Below are 17907 nucleotides of genomic sequence, written 5' to 3' on the forward strand. Positions count from 1 at the left end.
AAACAAAAGGTGTACTGAACTTCATAAATCAAGCAATGCAAATAAAAATAGCTGCATGCCTGAAAAGTCTATATAAACTGTTAGGGTAGTAATAAAGAATCTTCCAGCAGGACAGTGCTCCAAAACACACACAGTTAAATCCAACTAAAATGCTTCAATGTCTACAGAATTAAGCTTTTTGACATGGCCATCCCAAATTCCCGGACCTGAAGCCCTTTGAAAACTGTGAGGTGAGCTGAAAAGGACGGTTCACAAAAATGTACATAGGACCCTGGAGGATCTGGAGAGACACTGTATTGAGGAGCTGTCGCCTCCTTGCTCTGCATTCTCCAATCTGATCAAGCACTATAGGAGAAATCTCAGGGTAGATGTGCATGTAGTCAGGTTCTTGATGTTTACAAGCTGCATTTGACGAAGGCTACCCTGGAGAAAATTTGTCTTAGCATGAGCAACTAAGCTTTGGGGTAAAATAAATACAGTTAGGTCCATAAATATTTGGACAGAGACAACATTTTTCTAATTTTGGTTCTGTACATTACCACAATGAATTTTGAACAAAACAATTCAGATGCAGTTGAAGTTCAGACTTTCAGCTTTAATTCAGTGGGTTGAACAAAATGATTGCATAAAAATGTGAGGAACTAAAGCATTTTTTAAACACAATCCCTTCATTTCAGGGGCTCAAAAGTAATTGAACAAGTTAAATAATTGTAAATAAAATGTTCATTTCTAATACTTGGTTGAAAACCCTTTGTTGGCAACGACTGCCTGAAGTCTTGAACTCACGGACATCACCAGACGCTATGTTTCCTCCTTTTTAATGCTCTGCCAGGCCTTTACTGCAGCGGTTTTCAGTTGCTGTCTGTTTGTGGGCCTTTCTGTCTGAAGTTTAGTCTTTAACAAGTGAAATGCATGCTCAATTGGGTTGAGATCAGGTGACTGACTTGGCCATTCAAGAATATTCCACTTCTTTGCTTTAATAAACTCCTGGGTTGCTTTGGCTTTATGTTTTGGGTCACTGTCCATCTGTATTATGAAACGCCGACCAATCAGTTTGGCTGAATTTGAGCACACAGTATGTCTCTGAATACCTCAGAATTCATCCGGCTGCTTCTGTCCTGTGTCACATCATCAATAAACACTAGTGACCCAGTGCCACTGGCAGCCATGCATGCCCAAGCCATCACACTGCCTCCGCTGTGTTTTACAGATGATGTGGTATGCTTTGGATCATGAGCTGTACCACGCCTTCACCATACTTTTTTCTTTCCATCATTCTGGTAGAGGTTGATCTTGGTTTCATCTGTCCAAAGAATGTTCTTCCAGAACTGTGCTGGCTTTTTTAGATGTTTTTTAGCAAAGTCCAATCTAGCCTTTTTATTCTTGAGGCTTATGAGTGGCTTGCACCGTGCAGTGAACCCTCTGTATTTACTTTCATGCAGTCTTCTCTTTATGGTAGATTTGGATATTGATACGCCTACCTCCTGGAGAGTGTTGTTCACTTGGTTGGCTGTTGTGAAGGGGTTTCTCTCCACCATGGAAATTATTCTGCAATCATCCACCACTGTTGTCTTCTGTGGGCATCCAGGTCTTTTTGCATTGATGAGTTCACCAGTGCTTTCTTTCTTTCTCAGGATGTACCAAACTGTAGATTTTACCACTCCTAATATTGTAGCAATTTCTCGGATGGGTTTTTTCTGTTTACGCAGCTTAAGGATGGCTTGTTTCACCTGCATGGAGAGCTCCTCTGACCGCATGTTTTCTTCACAGCAAAATCTTCCAAATGCAAGCACCACACCTCAAATCAGCTCCAGGCCTTTTATCTGCTTAATTGAGAATGACATAATGAAGGAATTGCCCACACCTGCCCATGAAATAGCCTTTGAGTCAATTGTCCAATTACTTTTGGTCCCTTTAAAAACAGGGTTGCACATGTTAAGCAGCTGAAACTCCTAAACCCTTCATCCAATTTTAATGTGGATACCCTCAAATGAAAGCTGAAAGTCTGGACTTTATGTCCCTGTCCATTATATAACTATAACCTGAATATGTTTCAGTAAATGGGTAAAAAAACAAAATGTGTGTCAGTGTACAAATATATATGGACCTAACTGTACATACTTAGCAGATTTCCTGATGTCATTACTCTTTACAAGAGCAACTACTGGCAAAAATGCCCACTGATAGCTATGCTACGGATAGAAGCTTATTAATTCATTAAAATTTACTGGAATAAAACAGTTTTATTTATATGCATCAAATGGAATAGAGTAAACCTACTCAAGTCAATCTGAATGATTATTATATCCAATCCAACAAGGTGGGTAAGGCATTAATAAACTGCTAAATAGAACACTGAATGCCATATAAACCTTTGAATCCAGTTACATTTCCAATCAAAGCCTTTCTAAGTAGGGCTGCACGATATCAGAAAAATATGCGATATTCGATAACATGACTGAATATCTAGATATCGATATGTATCACGATAATTAAATATATAATGTTTTTCTTACCTCTACTCGCCGTTCTGCCCTGTATCTAGCATTTAAAAAAAAAAACACCCAATGCATCGCTTCCATTCCAACATTATTTTTTATTGGAAAAACATGGCTACACCTGCAATGGTGTCCATCAATCATCTTTAAATCTCTTAATTTTTGTGAGCGCAGCAGAAAATGTCTTAAGTTGAAGTAAACAAAAAACTGAAAACTACATTACATTAACATAAAGCATTCAAAATGGCAATTTCAGCGGCTCCCGGGAGATGAAGGTGAGCGACACAGATTCACCATAAACTCAAACACAATCTGTTAATAACACATGCGGGTGAGAGAGCAGTGGTGTGTGTGTGTGTGAGAGAGAGAGAGGGAGAGAGAGAGGTAGCGTGTGTGAGTGAGCGAGCGGTAGTGTGTGTGTGTGTGTGTGTGTGTGTGTGTGTGTGTGTGAGAGAGAGAGAGAGAGAGAGAGAGAGCGCGGTTTTATGTTTTTATGCTTTTGTACAGCAGTGTTTGTCCCAGTGAGCCGCCCCACCACTGTTTTACAGGTACATGTCTTGCAAAGTACCTGAGTTTGCAGTACATCACCCCTCCTGAATCCAAAGTACTTCCAAATAGCAGACGTGCATTTTTTTTTTTTTGGAAACCAGTTCCTCCTCACACAAGTTTGTCTCACCACACTTGCTCCCGCCTTCACCACGAGGCTTTTACTTGTTTTCCAATAGGGGGCAGAGTTATCCCGCGGCGCTTGCTGACATTCAAATGTGATTGGACGGCACAGAAAAATGTGCCTTTTATCGAAATTTAAGTAATTTTTGCGGTATGTGTATCGCAAACTATGATATCGCGATATCGATACTTTTTCGATATATTGTGCAGCCCTATTTCTAAGTACTCTGTACATATGCATATGAATCCAACACAAAAAGAGGGGGAAAAAAATGAGGCTGTTTTTTTTCCTTTTAGCAATTTCAAAAGTACTGAAAGGACATATCAAATGGATGTCCAGTTAACAGTTCAAAGCAGATGCAGGATACAAGTACAATGCAGTAGAATTGTCTCAGCAGTGTATATTCACCCGGCATTAAGCAATGACACTCTGGTTATTAAAAATAATATAAAATTAACAAGGTCAAAATTATTTGCATAAAAACTCCTCTTGGCTTCTAAGTGACATCAATATCAACATCCTGTATTTGCTGTAGGAATAAACACTGTACATTTTTTGATGTTTTTGAAACACCATTAATTAAAAAAATGTAAAAAAAATAACGAGAGTGATTTTTCTTAAAAGAACGTTTCTCCAATTATCCGAGTGAACACTTAATCAGTGTGCGAGATGCTTTTTTTTAGTGCAATAATTAATTGCAAAATGCTGAATCATTAACTTGAAGGCTGACAATAATTAATTGCAATAATTCATTGTAAAATGTTGCATCATTAACTTACACCAACTTGAAGGCTGACAGTATTCCTGGAGTTGGCTGTAAATGTAATATAACCATATCGCGCAAAAACAAACTCTTACTCATTATGGCTATCTGGAAGTATGAACAAGGCCATCCTTAAAAAAAAATCCGTTTCCTGTCCACCGGGTGAGCAAAAAAATTTTCAGTCGGGAGGGATATATATATATATATATGGATGGATAAGAACTCGCAATGCTGTGTTTGCTTTTTCTTTCAGTACTTTTTTATTACAAAAGCAGACACATTTAATAAAATATGACAGTTTAATCAACTGAAACTTGCACAAAAACTTTAAGTTAGCACTTTAAATGCTGACTGCAACATTTGCAAAACTTTTACAAAAGGTACTTAAAATGTTGTTGGTAACTCGCCAGCGCCCCCTATAACGATCCCACAATTCCTTGCGCGCTCCACCCGGATGTGATGTAAAGTGGAACTGCTTTAACTGTATCGAGAGCGCCTCGATTCGTTCTCTCGTGTTCTGACTACTGGAGTGGTCGGACGGACTGTAGGCACGCTCGCCTACAGTGTTGAGACTAACCGCTATTGTCTGAGAACAGCCTGTTCAAATTAGTTTCGGCCGAACTTTTGAACGACCCGCTAAGTTTCAGCGATATAGTGGTTTTGATTCTAAACCTTTGCAAAGTTTAACTACAGTTAAGTAGTTTTCCACGCTAAGAGGCATTTGCGGACAGCTTCGCTCCTCTCAGCCTTTTTCTCGTCGACGCATCACCGGAGGTTTCTCCTGAAGCACCGTGGGCCAGCTAGGCCTCCATCTCCCTGCTTCGTTAGCCGCGGTTGGACGCAACGCGCCGCTAACCTCCTCTCCTCGGACCGCGACCCTCAGCGCGGACATCGGAGAAAGAACTTCCATCGCATTGAGTAGGCACTTGGGCAAATTTTTAATTTGTAGCTTATTCAGATGGTTGTTAGGGTCATGTTTAAGCTTTGAGCTATTTAGCATACCCGCTCAGACACGGAAGGTGTTTGTTTGTTTTTATTGTTTGTTTTGGTTCTGTTTTTTTTCTTTGAACTTGTTAGACAGGGTATCTTGCATGATATCTTTCCTTAACTCCATTGCTAGCTTCCCTATCTGATTAGCAGCGCAGCGACAAGTTTGTTATTTTAAGCTCCGAGGCTAGACCGCTACAAGGCCTAGTTCTCTCCATCCAACACATATACACACTCTCTCACTCTCTCTCGCGTTGAGTTCTTTGCCTAGATAGTCTGTTGGAAATTGTTGTTAAGTGCAGTGTTTGGATCCAGCTGTAGCGTGGTCAGATTCTCCTTAGCAACTTATTGCTAGCTACCTCAGGGTGATACGCTAGCTCGTAGGCTTGTGTTCTCGACTAGGCCTGCCGGCGCCATATTTCCCGACGCCATTTTGTTACCTCCCTCATTGAGTTACCTGTGATACGACACCTAGGCACTGACCGCCATTTTGTTTAAGCATTGCCAAAGTGGCTAGTCATTAGCATCTGCCCACAGATACCTACACAAAGCACACATTAGCCACAGAGCTAATCCTTTGTTCTATTTAGCTAACATTCCTTTGTTTTAGCTAACGACAAGCTAGGTCACACACACACACACACACACACACACACACACACACACACACACCTCCACACACACGCACACACAAGGGATTCTCTTCTTCTCTCTCTTTCCCTCAACTTTATAGTCCAGGTGTAATTGTTCCATTGTTTTGTCTTGTTATTACCTTTGCCGACATTGAATGTATTTTGAGATTATTATTATTAGTGAGTAGTAGACAAATAAAAGCTAATAAAATTGAATTGCATTTTACTTGTTCCTGTTGTTTATTCACAAGGTCAACTATTTAGAACTCCTTTTTCCTTCAGAATTTAGCTTTTGTATACAACTGGGTTTCCCATCTAATACAGAGCTACCATTAATCTTGAATGTAACCATTCACGGTGAGTGTTAAGATTAATAATTTAAGATTTTATGAGACTGATCTTTATTTATAAATTGATTAATTTAATTATCAATTACATAATTTATAATTTAATTAATCCCAATTCAACCTACATTAAAGTGGTGCCCCGTGTGAGGATTAGTTTAATGACCTTGTGAATCTCTCAACAATAACTTGTAAACTGCTGTATACCCAAAATCAACTGCCAAGGTATAACACAGATGACTTTAATGGTGAATCATTAACAGTGTGTTAATCATAGAACTGAAATTCAGCTGCCAACCACAGTTAGCTGATAAACTGGTTTAATTGATTAGTACATTAGAGTAATATCTAATCCAAGTACTTAATATTATTAATAATAATCATTATTGTTAACTAATTATTAATTGAGCTAATTAATACAAGTGAAACATTAGTGAAAACAAAGTAGCTAAGAAACCACATCAATTATTTAGCAACTTGGATTGAATTAAATTCTAACCTAATCAACACCTAGTATTAATTTCCTTTAAGTTAATTAATACATTTCGAACAAAATGTCGCGTTCCCCATCAAGGGAGTCAGAAGGGCCCCTCCTCTCTCTCTTCGACGTTGTAGGCGATTTAGGCCAAGTCCCGGAGGATAGGAGAAATTACTTCTGTGATCTGGACCAAAAGGCTCGCTTTGATGAAATACACATAGCCGTTAGGGAACTTAAGGAGCGTACTATGACTCTCCCAGAAGGGCTACCCAAATTGTTCATGATCTACTATAAGGAAATGGAACATGTGTGTATGACCCTCGAACAAGAGAAAAGAACACTAAAACGACAACTGGCCGAAGCTCAAAGGAGAGCAGAAAGCGCGGAGAGTAGCCTCGTGGGCCTGAGAGCCACACAAGATGAACTAAAGCGCGAAACAGAATACCTCAGAGAAGAAGTGACGCAAGCACGTCGCTCAGATGAGGGATCGGCCAAACCCTCCCAAGAACAGAGTTCCGCTCTGGAGGAGGAAGAACCTGAGCTTAGAACGGTAGATCAGACACCGCACTCAAGCTCAACTCGCGTGAAAGCCGCGCGGTCGCCACCTCGTGGCGCTGGGAGTTTTTACTTTACTCCCCACTACACCCCCTCGCGCTTCAATATCGCTGCAGCCTCTAGCCCGCAGAAAACGCCGCGCTACGTACCCTCAGACTCCTCTGACGGAGAGGCCGCCTACAAGCCGAAACGCAGACATAGGCGATATGAGAGCAGCTCAAATAGCGAAGACAGCGAGGACCCCTACGGGTCAAAATCAAAACGCCTCGTCGCAGAACGCAAAACTAGGATCCGCCAAATCGACGTCCTTGCGAAAGACATAGAGCGTTTTGAGCCGGAAAATCATAGACACCGAAGCGTTAATGATTATTTCCGGGAAATCGAGCGTAGCCTCCTGGACCTGCCAGAGGCTACGTCGCATGAAAAGGCCAGACTAGTCTGGAAAACTTTAGGTAGTGGCGTACGAGCATTCGTTGAGACCCTACCGCAGTCAGTCCTCGACGACTACAAGAAAATACGTAAGTACTTGAAAGAGGAATACTTGTTGTACGAGGATGAGACTGCTGCGACGATGGGTGCTATTCTGATCAGACAGAAACGAAGCGAACACCCTCGCGAGTACTACCGTCGGCTCCGTGCAGCGTACTTTCAGGGCAGAAGCGAGCCCGGGCTAGAGGAAGATCGCAACTTCAAGTCCCTCTTCCTCCATAACCTTCACCCGTGCATCCGTAACCAAGTAACACTCGCGTGTCGCCAGCGCCCCCATACTATGAGAGAAATGCGTCGCACCGCACAACTAACGTGGGAGACGTTCGTCCGACCCACAGACCGCCACGAGGACGATCCCAGAGTCCTCAGCCTATATGAGCAGGAAGGTCAGTCCTTAGGCCTAGAAGGGGGTGAAGCCCCAAACCGCGGGCCCCCTTGGGCGAACCCAAACCCCGGCCACCAGACGTCGAGTCAACCCAAAGGTAACTGGAAAGTTCGACAAGCTGGAGCCAAGGGGGAACAGGGCCCCAACGCCAAAGGGCAAGGTAACCGCAAACCTGGCAGTCACGGCCCTAAATCTCAGAATAGCGGACAGTCAAGGCCCCATCGCAACTCCTCTCGAAGGGAGCGGAGCCCTAAGCTAGCTACCGCTAAACAAGCCAACCAAGAGCCGCTTGGGATGGCAGAACTGAGGACCGAATTAGCACGAGTTAAACAACTGCTGAGCAATAAGAACAGGAAGGGTAAGCCGAGCAAGGACAGGGACGAACCGTCAGCATGACTAGGCCGGGACCCATCCCCACCACCACCACGTGTCTACCTCGTGGGGTGGGGAAAGGACCCCTGCCCAATAGGCAGCGATGAGTTGAAACCACCCCCTCCGTTAGTGAAGCCTGACCCGCAGGATGCACCCCTGACGCAGTTTCTTGGAGATTTGGTTAGGAAAGGCAACGCCAAGCGTATCTATACCCCAGTGGTGGTAGAAGGCAACGTTTCCCTCCAAGCTCTCTTGGATACCGGGTCGGAAATCACCCTGATGTGTTCTAAAGTCTTCACAGAGGTTTCTGATGCGCGGCGCGCGCAAGGTAGACCCATCAGAACCGAACGTTGTGACGTCAACTTGGTTAGCTTCACCCAGAATCAAGCCCCAGTAACAACCATTGCATGGTTAGAACTCAGCTTCCAGGGCATGTCCATCACTCACCCCACTTACATCTGCTCTGTTGGGGTAGAACCGTTCCTCATTGGCCAAGACCTACTAGATAGGCTAGCGCCCCTCATTGACTGTCGTCGTGGGCAACTGTGGGCCCAGGTCGCGTCCCCACAGACCCCAGATCCTCGTCGTCATGATCGAGCCTGTTGCGATGAAGTTAGCGTGGAGGCTACTCCACCGATAGCTGAGTCAGGGCGGGTCCCCGAGAACCTCGAGACCACTCCGCTCCACCCTGAGCCGAGTCAAGACGCACCAAACTCAACCGACACTCTTCTCAACCGCAACGCGCTTGATGGCCACCCGTCTTTCCTTTGCTTTCTTGGCGAATCTGCCCCAACCAGGTAGTACCCCTGGATATCTGGCAACATTGTCAACGGCGTCACGGCACCGGGCGTCAGGTTAGCGCTTTGGTCAGAGAAGTCAGCCATCAGCCAAACGTGGTTCGACATAGTGCGTCAGAGCACTCCTTCCCCTGTCTTTGTGCAGAAGAGCCACCGGCTACTGTCAGCCGAACAACCCCAGAGCCCCATCAAAGCCACGGGCGTCTGCACCGTGTCGCTCGCCATCGGTCAGAGAGAATTCCTTCATTTCTTGAGTGTCGTCCCCGGACTTCCTGACCCACTGGTCATTGGGGCAGACATCTTGGTCAGACTGGGAGCCCAACTGGACCTAGTCAACCGGGTCATCTGGACCCAAGCCGACGCTGCTAAGCACCCGTTCCAAGCTGACCCGGAACAAATGCGGTCAGGACAAACGATTCCCCAAGCCTGCCATGTCGCTAGCGAATTTGACATCGTCATTCCCGCTAGGACTGCTGGTTCCCCTCTTAAGCTGGTCATCATGAAAGACCAACAGTTTCGTAGCCCCCAGGCGTTCTTCCAGCCTCTCAGATTCTTCATGGAGCTCGATTTAGCCGTGTGTGGGACTCCGCTGCTTGAAGTGAGTCATCGTTCCGCTTACCTCCTGGTTCAAAACTCCACGCGGGACGCCATCACGATCCCCGCCCGTCGGCCTTTAGGCCTTCTGATAGACCAGGCATTCCATGACTTTGAACTCACCATTCCAGTCATCGGTGAGCTGCCAACACCGGACACTCATTCCGATCCAGTGGAACCTCCCTGGATCACTCTTCCTTTCCACATGATCCGCGTCGAACCTCACGACATGCTTCGCGACGAGCGCATAGTCATGACCAGAACTGACACCCCGAAACACATGCTGGTGTACGCTCTTGCCACGCAATCGAGCAACGACACCCCTGCAACTGAGGTCGTCGATTCAGCTCTAGGTGAACCGTACCCAGGCTTCGAACGAGAAGTTCAACAACAGCTGGTGAAAGCTGACAGCCTGACCACGGACGCCCAGAGACGACAGCTCCGTGAACTGTTCTACGACTTCAAGGCGATCTGGGCGCGAGATTCTAATGACTGCGGAGTCACGGACATCCACACTGTCCGAATCCCAACAGATCCGAACGCTCCACCGACGTTCGTGCGGCAATACAAAATCCCGTTAGCCGCATACGACTCAATACAAGAAACACTGGACACTCTGCTGGAAAAGCAGATCATTCGTGAGTGTAACTCGACTTACAACTCCCCCTTATGGCCGGTGCTGAAACCGAACGGCAAGTGGCGTCTCACCATTGACTATAGGCAGCTGAACAAGCAAGTGCCCTTGTCAAGATGGCCCATGATCCATCTGGATCAAGAACTTGCCAAGGTGAAGGGTGCAAAGTTCTTCTCCACCGCCGATGTGGCGAGTGGATTCTGGACCATGCGCGTGGATCCAGCTGACCAACACAAGCTGGCCTTTTCCTTTGGGAACCGCCAGTTAACTTTCAACCGATGTCCGTTCGGCTACGCGAACTCCCCCGCTGAATTCAACATCTTCTTGCATAAGGCAATGAGCGATGCCGCAGCTCGTGGCAACTTGATCTATGTCGATGACATCCTCATTAGGTCACAGACTTTTGATGCACACCTCGAAGAGATACGCCATGTTCTGTCTCAGCTGTCCAGAGCAGGAGCGAAGCTCTCTGTCACCAAAGGGCAGTGGTGTCGCACCAAAGTTGAATACGTTGGACTGTGCGTCGGGCCAGATGGCATTGAACCCCAGTCGGGGAGGGTGCGGGCTATCCAAGACATCAAAGCCCCATCCAACGTACCCGAACTCAGGAGCTTCTTAGGGGTCTGCAACTACTCCCGACAGTTCATCGAGGACTACGCGGAGATAGCACGACCGCTCACCGAGCTCCTCCGAAAGGATAAACCCTTCCAGTGGAGTGAGCCTCAAGAACTCGCATTCAAGAGCATGAAGCAGAAGCTCTGCTCTGCTCCCTGCCTCGCGTATCCCGACAAAGACAAACCGTTCTTCTTGGAGGCTAGTTTCTCCACCCACTGCCTGAGCGCTGCACTGTCACAGCAGCATGACAAAGATCGCCGTGTCGTAGCATACGCCAGTCGGCCCCTCAGTGCTGTGGAGTTTAAATTTTCAGACTGCGAAAAAGCCCTGCTGGCCACGGTCTGGGCCGTTGAACACTTTCGCAGTTACATTGGTGGCCAGAAGGTGGTGATAGAGACCAATCATCAACCGGTCTCGTTCTTGAACAGCCAGAGGCTGAGAGAGGGAAGAGTTTCGAACAGTCGCATCGCAGCTTGGATGATGGCATTACAGGGCTACAACGTCGAGGTGAAGTACGCCCAGAACCACAAGATGGCGCTTGGCCGAGGTCTGGCGGAATGCCAGCATTGCGACTGCGAGAATAGTCCAGATCAAACCAAACTAACAACCGTACCTGCTCTCCCCTCCGACCACCACTACTATGACGAGAACGTCTGCAAAGACCTCCCCACCGCTTACATAGATGGATGCTCATTCCATCATGAATGCAAAGTCCAAGCCGGTGTCGGTATCGTATGGGCGAACGGCCCTATACAAGGGAAATACCAACATCGACTCGGGGCTAAGACTAGCCAATATGCGGAGGTAGCAGCCGTGCTCATCGTCCTGCAACAAGCTGCCCGTGAGAACATCAAGCGGTTAGTCCTCTGCTCTGATTCAAATTATGCCAGGCATAGCTTCGTCTCACACTTTCCCTCTTGGAAGGTGCAGGACATGAAAAACGCAAGGGGCAAGGAAGTGAAACACTCCGAACTCTTCCTAGCATGCGATCGACTCGTAACCGAACAGGGAATGTGCGTCTATTGGAAGAAGGTGAAGGGACATTCTCAAGTCCCAGGACCTGACAAAGTCGGTAACGATGAGGCAGATGGCCTCGCCAAAGCGGGAGCCGTAGACGGCCCCCTTTGGGAATTCCAGCCGTCATGGCTTCCCGAGACGCCACGCCATAACGTAACCGCGATTACTCGCCGACAGGCTAGAGCAGGTCAAACTGACGCAGTACCCCAAGCAGGAACAGTGCAACTCGGCCGACTGCCCCAGGATGCCGACCTGGTGTCCATGCAGGAAAGGGATCCCGTGATCCACCAAATCCGTAAGTTCCTTGCGGACCCCGTGGCGTCCCCAATTTCCCCACAAGAGTTGCAACAGTCCCGAGACTTAAATCACCTTCACAATCTCAAAAACGGCTTAAAACTCGAGAAAGGACTCCTGGTGTACACACCACGCAACCAGGGACCTCCCCGGTGGGTCGTGCCCACAGATCATAGGGGGGTCATGTTGCAGTACGCTCACGACAGCCCGTGCGGGGGCCATAGGAACGCTCAGGCGACCTACCAGACACTCCAACAGATTGTCTATTGGCCCTTCATGATTCAGGACGTTACCGAGTATGTCAAAGGGTGCTTGATTTGCTGCCAATTCCGACCAGCCCAACCGTTGAACCGCGCCCCACTGCAAAGCAAAGGCATCTCATTCCCCTGGTCTAATCTCCAGATAGACTGGGTCGGACCGGTGCCGAAATCGGCTCGAGGTAATAAGTACCTCCTGACTGTCACTTGCGCGTTCACGAAGTGGGTGGAATGCTTGCCCGCCCCAAACGAAACCGCAGAGACCACCGCTCTCCTTCTTATGAACCATGTGTTCAGCCGTTGGGGCTTGCCCCTATCCATTGATTCCGACCGAGGTACTCATTTCACCGCAGAGGTCATGAGAGTGTTGTGGGAGATGCTCGGAGTCGAGGCAAAATTCCACATCGCGTATCATCCTCAGTCTTCCGGTCAGGTCGAACGCGCCAACCAAACCATCGTGAGCATGCTTCGCAAGTATGTGAGTCACCATGGCAAAGATTGGGACATCAAACTCCCTCTGGTGCTGATGGCCATTCGGTCCACTCCTCACCGCACCACCGGAGTCACCCCGTTCGAAATGATGACTGGCCGTGAAATGGTTCTTCCCTTACACTTCCTCTACCGACCAGAGGACCTAAGCGTTGCCACTGCGTACACCGCACACCAGTATGTCACCGACTTGCAACGCCACTTGCAGGCCACGTTTGCGTGGGCCCAGGAACACCTCGAAAAGAGTGCGAAAGGACAGAAAGCTTACTACGACAGAAAGGCGACACACCGTGAGTACGAAGTAGGCGACAGAGTCCTATACTTCAATTTCACCAAACCGGTAGGAGTAGCCAGAAAATTCTTACCCCGTTGGTCCGGTCCTTTCGAAATCGTCGGTAAACTGTCCCCCGTCGCCTACCGCATCAAAACTTCGAAGCCCAGCCAGGCGCCTTCGTATAGATGGGTCCATAGCAACCAAATAAAGCTTTTTGAGCAGTCCACACTCCATAGGGGGGTGGACAAACAATAAGTTATAGCCTGCCCAACTTAGTTGCATGCCTCTCAATCCATAAGCGTGCATCTATAAGTAACCACCCTTGTTACCACTCAACAGGAGGAGCTGCAGGGCCTAGGCAAAACCCTGCAGGGAACCATACTAACCGTTAACATGCATTCTACATTAATCAAGAACACAGTACATGCCGTAGACAGGCTAGCAGCAATCATGAGAAGCGAAGTCAAGTATGTCCGAGTAATCCGAGACCTAATGCAGGACCTGATGAGAGAAGTAAGTAGCTCTCTCAGCACCCTGAGTGGAGGTAAAATCCCACCATATTTGATACCCCTCAGCATGGTTGACAGCATACTCCGATCTACTACCACGACTAACGTTTACTCATCACAGATTCATCTGGCTTATAGTCTTGGCAGTGCTATCCCCATTTTTGTGAACCCTCAAAACCTAGAAATAGGCTTCATCCTCAATCTCCCCGTTATTGAACGGCAAAACATATACAGAATCAAATCTGTCCTTAATGTAGGTTTCTGGAACAATGACGTACACGTACGTTTGCAGACACCTCCCACCATAGCCTATCACGATGACAACCCCTCTATCTACCTCGTCCCTAACTTAGACATGTGCACCTCTACCAAAGATATCCACTGGGTCTGCCCCAGCAATCCCTTTATCCGAGACACCACAGACCGTCTCTGTGGATTGACAAAAGTCCCCGAGCAGAAGTGTGCAGGCAAATTGTCTATTAAAGATGAAGGAATAGGAACTAGAGTAGAAAGAGCTGGTAATCGGTGGCTAATCAACACTCCCCAAACTGAGATTCTGGTATCATATGATCAACATAACACTGCCACTAGAATGAAGATCCCTAACGAAACCTCTCTCCTAAGTGTCCCACTAGGAGCCACTGTTCACGTGGGTGACATCACCCTCCATCACCTTAGCGCTGACCAGTATGAGACCGAGATAGAAATGCCCGATGCCTTCCCAGGTCACGAACTTGAGATAAACTCCACCCTCCAAGCACAACTACTGCTGGAAGGGACCAAAACCATGCAATTCGATCTTAAGCCCACTGGCATCGCTACCACTTTCTTGAATAACCGCGCAAACCCTTCGTCCGATCAAGGATCTTTAATAAGCCGAATTGCGCTGGGATTTCTAGCTAGCGGTTGGGTTATCACAGTCTTCATAGCCATCACTCTACATAGGTACATACTGACACTACACCGCAAACTGGACAAAACGATCTACGCACCTGAGAAATTAGATCGTGGCATTGTCCGATTCTCCATCAGGCCTAAGGCCTCCACTAACTTTCTTGAAGAGTAGGCTTGCTAACATGCTAACTAACCCCTCTTTTCCATTTTCCTTTATGGAGTTTTGATTATTTTTTTTGTTTGCTGTGTGAAATATTGTATGTAGAAGGTAGTTAAGTAGCCATAGTGTAATTGTTTTCATGTCCAAGTGCCTATGCTTTCATGCCCAAGTGCCTATGCATCTTATGGACTGTATGAAATGAATTGAACTGTTGAACTGTGTCTGAAAGACTTTTCACAGAAAGGACCCTTGGAACTACCTCATTGTGGAACTACCTCATTGTGGATTACTAGGGACCGTGGGTCGCAGACTAAACACCATGTGCCCATAGGGTATCACTCCTTTCAGCGCCTATGGCCAAGGGGGGAATGTTGGTAACTCGCCAGCGCCCCCTATAACGATCCCACAATTCCTTGCGTGCTCCACCCGGATGTGACGTAAGGTGGAACTGCTTTAACTGTATCAAGAGCGCCTCGATTCGTCCTCTCGTGTTCTGACTACTGGAGTGGTCGGACGGACTGTAGGCACGCTCGCCTACAGTGTTGAGATTAACCGCTATTGTCTGAGAACAGCCTGTTCAAATTAGTTTCGGCCGAACTTTTGAACGACCCGCTAAGTTTCAGCGATATAGTGGTTTTGATTCTAAACCTTTGCAAAGTTTAACTACAGTTAAGTAGTTTTCCACGCTAAGAGGCATTTGCGGACAGCTTCGCTCCTCTCAGCCTTTTTCTCGTCGACGCATCACCGGAGGTTTCTCCTGAAGCACCGTGGGCCAGCTAGGCCTCCATCTCCCTGCTTCGTTAGCCGCGGTTGGACGCAACGCGCCGCTAACCTCCTCTCCTCGGACCGCGACCCTCAGCGCGGACATCGGAGAAAGAACTTCCATCGCATTGAGTAGGCACTTGGGCAAATTTTTAATTTGTAGCTTATTCAGATGGTTGTTAGGGTCATGTTTAAGCTTTGAGCTATTTAGCATACCCGCTCAGACACGGAAGGTGTTTGTTTGTTTTTATTGTTTGTTTTGGTTCTGTTTTTTTTCTTTGAACTTGTTAGACAGGGTATCTTGCATGATATCTTTCCTTAACTCCATTGCTAGCTTCCCTATCTGATTAGCAGCGCAGCGACAAGTTTGTTATTTTAAGCTCCGAGGCTAGACCGCTACAAGGCCTAGTTCTCTCCATCCAACACATATACACACTCACTCACTCTCTCTCTCTCTCTCGCGTTGAGTTCTTTGCCTAGATAGTCTGTTGGAAATTGTTGTTAAGTGCAGTGTTTGGATCCAGCTGTAGCGTGGTCAGATTCTCCTTAGCAACTTATTGCTAGCTACCTCAGGGTGATACGCTAGCTCGTAGGCTTGTGTTCTCGACTAGGCCTGCCGGCGCCATATTTCCCGACGCCATTTTGTTACCTCCCTCATTGAGTTACCTGTGATACGACACCTAGGCACTGACCGCCATTTTGTTTAAGCATTGCCAAAGTGGCTAGTCATTAGCATCTGCCCACAGATACCTACACAAAGCACACATTAGCCACAGAGCTAATCCTTTGTTCTATTTAGCTAACATTCCTTTGTTTTAGCTAACATTCCTTTGTTTTAGCTAACGACAAGCTAGGTCACACACACACACACACACACACACACACCTCCACACACACGCACACACAAGGGATTCTCTTCTTCTCTCTCTTTCCCTCAACTTTATAGTCCAGGTGTAATTGTTCCATTGTTTTGTCTTGTTATTACCTTTGCCGACATTGAATGTATTTTGAGATTATTATTATTAGTGAGTAGTAGACAAATAAAAGCTAATAAAATTGAATTGCATTTTACTTGTTCCTGTTGTTTATTCACAAGGTCAACTATTTAGAACTCCTTTTTCCTTCAGAATTTAGCTTTTGTATACAACTGGGTTTCCCATCTAATACAGAGCTACCATTAATCTTGAATGTAACCATTCACGGTGAGTGTTAAGATTAATAATTTAAGATTTTATGAGACTGATCTTTATTTATAAATTGATTAATTTAATTATCAATTATTACATAATTTATAATTTAATTAATCCCAATTCAACCTACAATGTCCAACACACGGACCTTTTGTAGTTCTAAATCGACCGTTAGGCCTAGTTCGGATGAAATTACACTATTAAAATGATCACTGAATGATTTGTTTTTCTGAATCTTTACTATTTTGTTGTTCGCTAGAATACCATTTTGCGATTTCACACTTAAGCAAATGTTTGAAAACTCCGGATCTCCTTCCTTCATGGTGGCTGCCATTTTTTTGTGCCACACGGCGCATGCGCAGAGCTGATTCAATTCTATATTCTGCGCAGAATGCAGGGCTTTCCACAAGCGCCGGCTGCCCAACTACACAATTAAGTCCAGCCGGCTACTTTAATGACTATTTTTGTAGCCTACAGGCTCTAAATATTAATTTTCGATTTTAATAAAATTAAATGTTTATCTAACGGACTGACAATAATGTCAAACTGAACCGCACTCATTTAAGTTGTGATTCGCGCTGTTTGTACCGATAATAACCACAAATTCCCCGCCGACTTCGTTGATCAAGGGAGAGTAACTCATCCGCGGCCCCAACATGCGGTGTGCGGGCGCGCACACTCAGCGGAGGCAGTAGTGTGTTGGGGCCGTCGGAGGGAACAGAAGCAGAGAGAACGCTTATTTTGTTTCCGGTAAACCAGTCTTCTCTCGTTCAATTATGTGCTGGCATCAAAAGACACCGTTGGTTGTAAATGAAACCAAACTGAGTCTTTGGAGTGTATTTTCATACACAAATGGAGAAATGTTGGCTGAGTGTGTAATTGTGTAGCCGCCACTGCAGACCGTTGTCGTTGTTAATTCATAGCATGCTCAGCTGCGTGAATGTGTCATGCACCGAAAATAAGAGATTTACAAGCCAGGAACGCCTCATGATGCAATAAGCAAGAAAAGAAAGATTTACTGCCATTTTACTTTGTATTTGAGTAAAGTGAATAAATAAATGGTCTGTGGAAAATGCATTTAAATCCTGGGAACTGTGTGCACAGGAGTTTATTTTGTGTTTACACGCCCCGGCTGGCTACTTATTTGTCATGGCTGGCTAGTATGAGCCTTAGTGGAAAGCCCTGGGAATGCGTAAATGTCAAGTTCGATTTTAGATTTACGAACCTGAAAAAATGTCGAAAAATCTG

At 46.2% G+C, this 17907-nt stretch overlaps 1 protein-coding gene across 5 annotated transcripts in view; it reads right to left on the reverse strand.

The window, feature by feature from the left end:
* The window catches only part of znf106a (zinc finger protein 106a), a 47676-nt gene that overhangs the window by 23868 nt on the left and 5901 nt on the right, over window positions 1–17907 (reverse strand). The window lies entirely within an intron of this gene.

The sequence above is a fragment of the Neoarius graeffei genome, chromosome 11 (assembly GCF_027579695.1).
Source record: "Neoarius graeffei isolate fNeoGra1 chromosome 11, fNeoGra1.pri, whole genome shotgun sequence".
Taxonomy (NCBI): Eukaryota; Metazoa; Chordata; class Actinopteri; order Siluriformes; family Ariidae; genus Neoarius; species Neoarius graeffei.